This window comes from Malania oleifera, chromosome 2, assembly GCF_029873635.1.
Source record: "Malania oleifera isolate guangnan ecotype guangnan chromosome 2, ASM2987363v1, whole genome shotgun sequence".
NCBI lineage: Eukaryota > Viridiplantae > Streptophyta > Magnoliopsida > Santalales > Ximeniaceae > Malania > Malania oleifera.
The window spans coordinates 57,481,752-57,491,289 of NC_080418.1; positions in this window are offsets into that span (position 1 = coordinate 57,481,752).

A 9,538-nucleotide genomic window follows, 5' to 3' on the forward strand; every position below is an offset into this window, starting at 1 on the left:
TGACTTAGCATTGTTCACTAGATGACTAGGCAAATTCTTTAAAAAAAAAAAAAAGATTTGCTAGAAAATTTAAAGGAACAAAAATGGACAAAGGTGAATCAAGTAAGAAAGAAACTAAGGCTGAACCCCAAACTTATTATAATTGTAAAAGGGTAGGGCATATAAAACTTAATTGTCCACAACTTAAGAAAGATGCTAAGAAGAAAAAGAAGAAAGCAATGAAAGCCACTACTTGGGATGACACCAGCTCAAGTAGTTCAAAAAGCGACTCAAGTGATCAAGAAGTAGCAAACCTTTGCTTGCAAGAGATGATGAGATAAACTCTTACTCAAACTCACTTATAGAATCTAGCGATGAATCTAGTAATGACTCATGTGAAAGCATACCATCTTATAATGAAATAAAAATAGAATTATTTTCACTACATAAGAGGTTCATTAAGGTGTCAAAAAGAAACATCACCTTAAAAGGAAAAAATGAAATGCTTATGAACCAAATAGAGTCATCTAAATCAGTTGAAAAAGAAAAGGATTCGGTTATTGTGGAACATGAAAGTAAAGTCAACTAGATGGCTAAAGAACTAGTAAGGTTACAAGCGAATTGTAAATATATAAAAGATTCATAAATACTCAGTCTTGAAAGTAAAATAGAGGACAAATCTAAAATCATTTACAATTTCACAAGAGGAAAGGAAAACTTTGATAAACTAGTTGGATTGCAAAGAATGCCTTTAGATAAGGAAGGCATAGGATTCAATGGAGTTGAAAACAAGAAGAAAAAGAACCTTAATATAGAGTACTTTGTAAAAGCTTCTAAATACTATGCTAGCACATCCTCAACTAATGCATATGAACACACCATATTTTTTCTATATAAGGATAAGGGAGATATAAAATTTGAATGTTCATTTAAGAAAAAAAATGTTAAAACCAAAAAGGTGTGGAGAGTCAAAAATACAATTAAAACAAACCCAAAATGACCTAAGAAGATTTGGGTACCTAAAGTAACACCTTATACCCTTTTTGTAGGTATGTTTTAGGTCCACCCCATCAAAAGACAAATGGTACTTAGATAGTAGATGCTTCATGACCTTAAATGAAGCTAGTTGGCTATGGCATAAGAGACCAGGACACACTAGCATGGACCTGCTATCCAAGTTAGCTAAAAAGAACTTAGCCAAGGGTTTACCCATCACAAAGTTCATAAAAGACAAGGTCTGTGATGCTTGCCAACTTGGGAAGCAAGCTAAGACCGGCATTAGAAAGAAGCAACATATCTCCACTAAAAGGCTATTGGAACTAATTCACTTAAACTTGTTTGACCCCACCAAAACACAAAGACTAGGAGGAAAGCAATATGCATTTGTCATTGTTGATGACTATTTCAGGTTTACCTGGGTGTTATTCTTGTCCTCCAAGGATGAAGTGCGCAAAATGCTAACCAACCTATGTTATAAGCTTCAAAATGAAAAAGGGTATGGTGTTTTACACATTAGAAGTGATAGGTGTAGAGAATTCAAAAATAGAGATGTTGAAAACTTTTGTGATGAAAATGGAATTTCTCACAACTTCTTAGCACCATTGTTGACTTTTTGAGTCCAATCCGTGGTTTTGATAATGACAAACTGCAAGGTTCTTATGTATGTATCCAGTGTTTGAGTAGGCTTGATATGTTAGCACACACATAAAGACACTGAAAATGGAAGCTAGAAGAAACTCGAAGGACATGTACATCAGCTAGCGTATTCTAAGAAAGTCACAAGAGCAAAGAAAATTGAAGACATTTAAATTTCACTTGTATTGCATTTAGTTTTTCTATTTGGTTTGTAATAGTAAATAGGAAATGGTCTGTAATAATTAATGCATTGCATGCATGATATGGATAAAAGCTCAGTGATGACCATAGACTGACCATAGGGGACCACAGAACCTTAGGGATCACCCTTCGGTCAATCGACCGACGCCCGAATTTTTTAGGGTATATGCTCAAAAGACCTAGACTGACCTTAGGACTCCCTATACTTCATAAAAATATGCCCTATAGTCTTAACATTAATCGTCATATGAATAGGGAAAATTTTATAAGAGAAAAAGGAACGAAATGCCCAAGGATGGCATGTTCGGTCGACTGAAGTCAGTTATAATGAGATCTTCGGTCGACCGAACCCCAACTGGATCAATATGTTGACCACTCGGTCGACCGGCTAGAAGAATATATACAAGCCCTGGTCGACCGAACTTCCCTGGGTCAACATATTGACTTTTTGGTCGACTGACCAAAAAATGAATTCCAACGCTCTGGTAGACCGAACATCCTCAAGAGAAGCCCCAACCACCCGGTTGACCGAACTACCTAGTTAAAAATCACCTGGTCGATTGAACCACATGGAATTGAAAAATCACCCTTGAGACCCTTAGTCCAGTCCACTGAACTCTTAGTTCAAATTTTGCAGGGTCGACCGAACCATGTGAGTTGGTCAATCGAAACTTAAGTTCGGTCGACCAGTGCTCTAGGGTTGGCGAGAATTACTGAGGTTAAAACATGATTAAAATTTTATTAACCTCATTTAAACTTTTTCAAAAATCCCTAATATGTCCCTAATAGTCAGATTTCCTAAGAAGTCTATATATACCCCCTCATAACTCAAAATTAGCAAGATGATTAGTTAGAAAATCCTTTCAAATTTTTATATCATTTTTCATCTTCCCAAGCTTATTTTTCATCCTCTCTTTGTTATTTATTTGAAAAATATTTTTCAAGAGAGTATTCTTCCTCTTGGGCTTTTTATCTTTTACAAATCATATTGCTTATACTCTCATATCTCATTCTTTTTAAAATCATTATCTTGAGCGTAAATTCAAAGTTTTTCTCCATATATTTCATTGATAAATATCTTTGGAGAAAACGTATAGCTATCTTGTGGATCTCTGCACATATATTGCAAAGATTTCCAAAGGCTCATTGTGCTTCATTGCAAAAATTATTTTTAGCTATAACCCTAGCTTCCCTTGAGTTAGAATAATTAAATATCATTGTTGGGAAGATTTTTAAGGGTTCAAGATCTTTGAACATATTTATTGCATACATTGTTTTAGATCAAAGATCATCTATCATTATTTTTATCAAAAATCATTTGAAGGGAAAAGCCCTAGGTTCTCCTACACCTTTTTATTGAAATATAGTTTTTGGAGAAAAATTCTATTAAGGTTAATCTTTGAAGTGCACTTTTCATAAATATCTTTATTCAAAGATTAGTTTAAGAAAACCACCATACTCACATTGAGCTTTAATTCATATCATATGTGAGTGCATTATTTGGTTGAGCATATTGGTACAAATTTGCTTAGAGTAAGAAGCACTTTACTTATACACAATTTATATTAAATTTGTTGTATTCCAGGCTTGGGCCTAAAGAGGGAGACTAACCCTATGAAATGGTCCCGGACTGGCTTAGATCCGGTTAGGAAAGCTAGATGCGCCATCCTGGTAAGGCATGTTGGTTAAGGTCAGCCCCTTTAATTGACTTGGTTGTAACCGGTGCCGCTCCACCTATTAAGTGGGCCATAGTGGAATCCTTGTACCTGTGAGCCAAGGCGGGGACATAGGTAGTATTGTTTGAACCCCGATAACATATCGTGCATGTTCTTTATATTTCTGCAATTTATTTACTGCCTGTGTATGTTATATTGTGAATTCTGCGTATGATTTAATTTCTGCACATTTTATTTATCTGCTCATTTGGAATTGTATAGATAGACCCTAGGTTGCGAATATACTGCTGTTAGATTAGCTAAACCTAGGAATAAATTTTAAAATTCCAATTCACCCCCCCCCCTCTTGGGAATGCACCAAGGCCAACAACCATGTACACCTCAACAAAATGGAGTTGTTGAAAGGAAGAATAGATCACTTCAAGAAATGGCTAGGACCATGCTAAATGAGTATAACCTGCCTAAATATTTTTGGGCTAAAGCGGTGAACACAACCTGTTATGTGATGAATAGAGTGTCCATTAGAACCAGTCTAGATAAAACCCCCTATGAACTTTGAAAGGGTAAAATACCAAACATCTCTTACTTCCATGTATTTGGATGTAAGTGTTTTGTCTTAAATGATACAGGGGACTTAGGTAAATTTGGTGCTAATCCAAATGAAGGAATCTTCCTAGGATATGTAGTAAATAGTAAAATTTTTAGAGTCTATAATAAAAGAACCCTTTCTATGATGTAGGACGGGATGGATCGACCTATGTCCTATGGTTCAACCCTCACACAAGCACATACACTCAAAAAATTTTAAATTAAGAATTTAATTAAATAAACTTAAACATCATAAATCATGCTTCATTTCACATATTGTTGGATTTTTGAAAGTATATGATGCTGTCCAAAAATAAGTCCCAAGTGTTTACTGATCAAGGAGTCTAGTTTTATGCAAAAGATGTTACTTTCAAAATCAATATTTCAAGTTCTAAGATACCAAGCTAACATTCATTCAATTGATTTTTAGCTAGCAAGTATTAGTATTGTAATCTATGGATTCAAATGTGCAAAGCAAATATGGAATTGTAGTCTATTAGCAATGGTTTACAAATACAGCAAGGATTCAAGCAAGTAATGAATTTACCAAGAGATTTTGTTGGATGAATTTTGTTCAACACAAGTTAGACCATGTCTTAAGTTCTTCATACAAGATTTGAAATACCGAGATAAAAGCAGCAATGGCATGAAGGAAGAGTGGCCATGTGGGTGTATTTTGGGTGTGGCCGTGTGGATGTTAGATGCGTGGTGTTAGGGTGAGGGAAGGAGGATATGGTTATGGAGTCGCTAGGTAGATAGTGGTCTCTCACCACCTGATCTCTGGAGAGAACGACATAGCCCCACACTACACAATCCGAAGATTGGACAAAGCTTTCAAGCTTTAACAAAGGAAATTCCTTTCAATATATTCAAACTTAGCTTAACTTTTTGTTCTTACAATGAAGGGATATAGCTAGCATGGGGGGACAAGATTACCTAGCATGGGGGACAATACATTAACTTTTTACATAAGCATGGGGGGACAAGGCATGAGAAAACACACATGGGGAAAAACAAAGTATTAAACACTACACTAACTACTGACACATTAAATACTCACAACTTACTAAACACACAACTTACTAAACATACACATGCAAGAAAACTTGGTTGTATTGCAATATTACAAATTGAAATATGAAACATAAGTCAAAGGGAGGCCTAATCCGTGTGGGGCTCGTTAGAGCCATGTGGGGCCCACATGGTCTGAGTTGGATTTTGCTTCAATGCTTCACTTGGGGTCTTCAAGCGCCTAATAATATTAAAATAAAATATCCAAGAAAAATATAAAGTCAACACAATAACAAAGTCTTCAATCCAAATAATAGATGGTCTTCAAATATGATCTTCAATTAATCTCATGTGTTCCTACAAAACAAATTTAAGGATAGTGGACATTTGGAGGTCGTCCATGTGTCACCATATCAACAAAGGAGTGGACATCAGGAGGTCATCCACGTGTTAGCATTCCTGCAAAGGAAATGAGCAGGACACATTGATCCCCATCATCTCTCCCGGGCCCAAAAGAATTCTTCTCCAAAGAATGAGAAGTGAAGTACTAGGAGTACAACTCTGGGTTAAGACGAAGGAGGTCATTTTTAAGAATCCAGCTCCTCTCGGACAGTGGCTTACCTCTCCACTTGACCAAGAAATTTTGGTATGATCTTGCTTATGTGAATGTTGTCTTATCATCAAATATATCTTCAATCTCATCAAGGTTCTTGGGTAGGGGTAAAGGTGGAGGCAAAGGAAATTTCGTATTTTCAGGTTCATGAGGAGTAGAATCACCTACAAGGTTAGTATTGTATGGCTCCACAAAAGATGATGCTTCAAGAAAAGGGGGGGGGGGTTAGATGTTCAACATTAAACACATTGCTTATGACAAAATCAATAGGCATATTGAGCATGTATGCATTAGAACAAATTTTCTTTAAAACTTTGAAAGTTCCCATCTTTTTAGCATGCAACTTTCTTACCTTTCCTAGAGGAGTCTACTTGGGACGATTAGGGACCATAACCATATTACCTTCTGAAAATTCTAGCAACCTGTGCTATATATTAGCACTAGATTTATAATGTTCATTATTCAAATTAACCTTCATTCTTATTTCAGAGTGTAGATTATGTATATGCTTTGCAAAAGCATTAGCTTGCTCACTCATTCTAGCTTGTGGAGGTAATGGGATAAGGCCTATAGGCTTCCTAGGACTATATCCTGTGACAACCTGAAATTAGCCAAGGCATGTGGTCCTATTTACTAAACTATTGAATGCAAATTCGACCATAGGAAGGTATAAATCCCAAGCTGTTATGTTCTCACCTACCAAATATCTCAATAGGTTGCCAAGGCTCCTATTTACTACTTCAGTCAGCTTATCAGTTTGGGGATGGTAACCACTAGAAAACTGGAGTTTGGTACCCAGTAATGCCTATGAGGTTTTCCAAACATCTCTCGGCCTAATCCTAATATGAGGGTATTCACTTTTAAGGTCTATCTTTGAAAAAGTCTTGGATCCTACCATCTGATCAAGTATATCATCTAGTCTAGGTATAGGAAACCTATACTTGACGGTAATCTTGTTGATTGCTCTATTATTGATGCATATGCTCCATGTGTCATTTTTCTTGGGAGTGAGGAGGGCGGGACATGCATATAGGCTCATACTCTCCTTGATAAAGTCATGTTCCCTCATTTCATTCACTTGTTTCATAAACTCCTCATATTCTCTCAGGTTCACTCTATGATGTGGTAGATTAGGTAGAGATAAACTAAGAACAAGGTTAATGACACATTGAATGTCTCTAATGGGAGGTAGCTCACTAGGTGGCTCAGAGATGACTTCCTTAAACTTGGAAGTGATAGGTGATACTTATAGTGATGTTTTATGCTCAGGAAGGTGTGTTTCAGTATCTTTACTATCAACCTCATATACTACCTATGTATCTTAACTCTCCTGCTCAAATTGATTTTTACTTATGATATTCAATGATTCTCCACTAGTTTTTGTCTTTTCCTTCTTCTTTTTCCCACCTTTTGGCTTTAATGGACTCAAAATATTTCTTTTGCCATTACACTTAAATGAGTAAGTGTTGGCACGTCCATTATATGAGACATCCAAATCATACAACCAAGATCTTCCTAACAAAATATGGGCAACACCTATGGGAAGAACATCACACCAAATCTTGTCCTCATAATCACCAATCTTAATGGGGACTAGGCATCTATGGCTCACGGGTATGGTAGTGGCATCAACCCAAGCTACCTTATATTGTCATGGATGTGGCTTAACTTTTAAACCTAACTTTCTAGTTACAGATTTAGACACAACTTTCATACAAATACCACCGTCTATGATCATCTTGAAACTTTTACTCCCACACTTGATGTAAGTATGGAAAATAGAAGTGCGACGCCAATCCTTTTGTTCTGTGGGGATGTTCATAATGGATCTCATCACACTCAACTTGGCACTCTCATTTAGTTCACTTGACAAGTCATCTATTGAGGTATCTCTCTCAACATCAATCCTACGACCTAGATAAGGATTCTCGACTTGAGTAGACATCCTAGGGGTTGGGGAAGGATTCAGACAATACTAGGACAATCCTTTGGAATTGTTGGCCTAACAAGGCTTAAGAATCTTATTTTGATGATAACAAATCAAGGGAGCTTAACATATTTGGTTAAGTGATGTTTCAGGATTCAAGCATTTTTTATAAAAATGTTCAAGATATGAAGTTCTTGATAAAGTTCATTAAAAGCCTGGAATCAAAGATAGAAGATCTGATAAAACTAAAGTATATTGAAGAAAGAAGTCATGATAGACTCAAAGAATGGAAGCAAAAGCATGAAGACTTAGTGTTTAGAAAGTTATAGTCTTAAGAAGTCTCATGCAAGTACTTTGCAAATTTCGATATAAATGTTTGAAGCTTTTAGGAAACATTATTGATTTAGAGACCTATTTTTGAAAACCTCAAAAAATATTTTAAAGTCTCATTTAAGTTTTCCAAGATTAAAGATTAAAGTGTTGAAAATCAAAGCTTTTGGAAAGTTGTAAAATCAGGCGACTAACTTGATTCGATCAATTAACTGACATTTTTATGCTGAAAATAAATTGAGCAGACATAATAGAATTAGGCGACTGACCTCATAGGCTTAGGCAACTGACCCCATTCAGTGTTTGAAAATTTTCTAAATTATAAAGAATCAGGCGACTGAGCATATGAATCACAATCAAATGACCTTCATATTTTCAAATTTAAAACAACGAGGGAAAGTTTTCAAAATTGATTACTTGGCCCCCAAACTTTGAGAAAACTTGGGAAACACTGCAAGAAACTTGGTGAATATGAAAATTCGCTCATTATATCTATAAATACATGTTAAACCTAAGGATTAAATACACTAACAAGCAGCAATCAATCTAATTCTTATACATTCAAAGCTATCTTGATGAATACACTTGCTGAAAGTTCTTGCTGAGTTCTTGCTGATTAAAAGCTCGCGGTTCTTGCTCTTTCACTGAGATTTTCAAATCTAAGATAGAACCCTGGTGATATCTTCTTGAACTTTATTCATTATATTGTTATTTTGCTGAAGTATTTTGATCTTTATCTTGTACAAATTTTCTATAACTAGGAGTGTTTATTGTACGACACAAAGCTTTTTTCTTTGTATTGTTTCTTTTTGACAATTTAGGATTGTTGGATCGCTACCTTGTAAGAAGGGGTACTCTTGTTAGAGAGGGATTTCCACTGGAGAAGGAGAGAGGTTGTAACTTTGCCTAAGTAAGAAAGTTGGAATCCTCACAACGATTGCTTGGGGCAAGGACGTAGGCTGCATGCCAAACCTTGTAAAAAATCTGGTTCTTAACTCTTCTCCTTACTCTCTTTAATTTCCGTAAGAGTATTATATGCGTGTATGATTTTTATATCTTGCTGAACTTTGGAAATTGTTGGAATCTTAGTTTAGCTCATTATTTGAAATTAGCATACTATAAATTGTTGGTTGGTTTGATATTTTCAATAAAAGTATGATTTTTGAAAATAAACAACTGAAAGGTAAATTGAACTAAAAGTTTTACAAAATCAAATCTCTAAAAACTGTATTTCATTGATTGAAGTAAAATAAATAAATAAGTTATGAGTTTGAGTTTAAAAGCTAAAGTTTGTTTCTAAACTATCTGAACTTGATTCTTGAAGTTTACTAGCTGGATTTCAATATTAAAAATTGAATTTGAGTTGAATATAAATTGATTATCAATAGAATAGTAATTGTAAAGGCTGATTATGAAATTAGAATAGTGTTCCCAAGAGGTGGGGGGGGGGGTGAATTGGGTTAATTAAAAAGTTTAAGTTTTTTTAACTTCTTACTTGTTTTAGTGCAACAACAAAAATGCAAGTAAATCAATTAATTAGTAATCACAACCAAAACACACCACAAAGTACTGAAATTT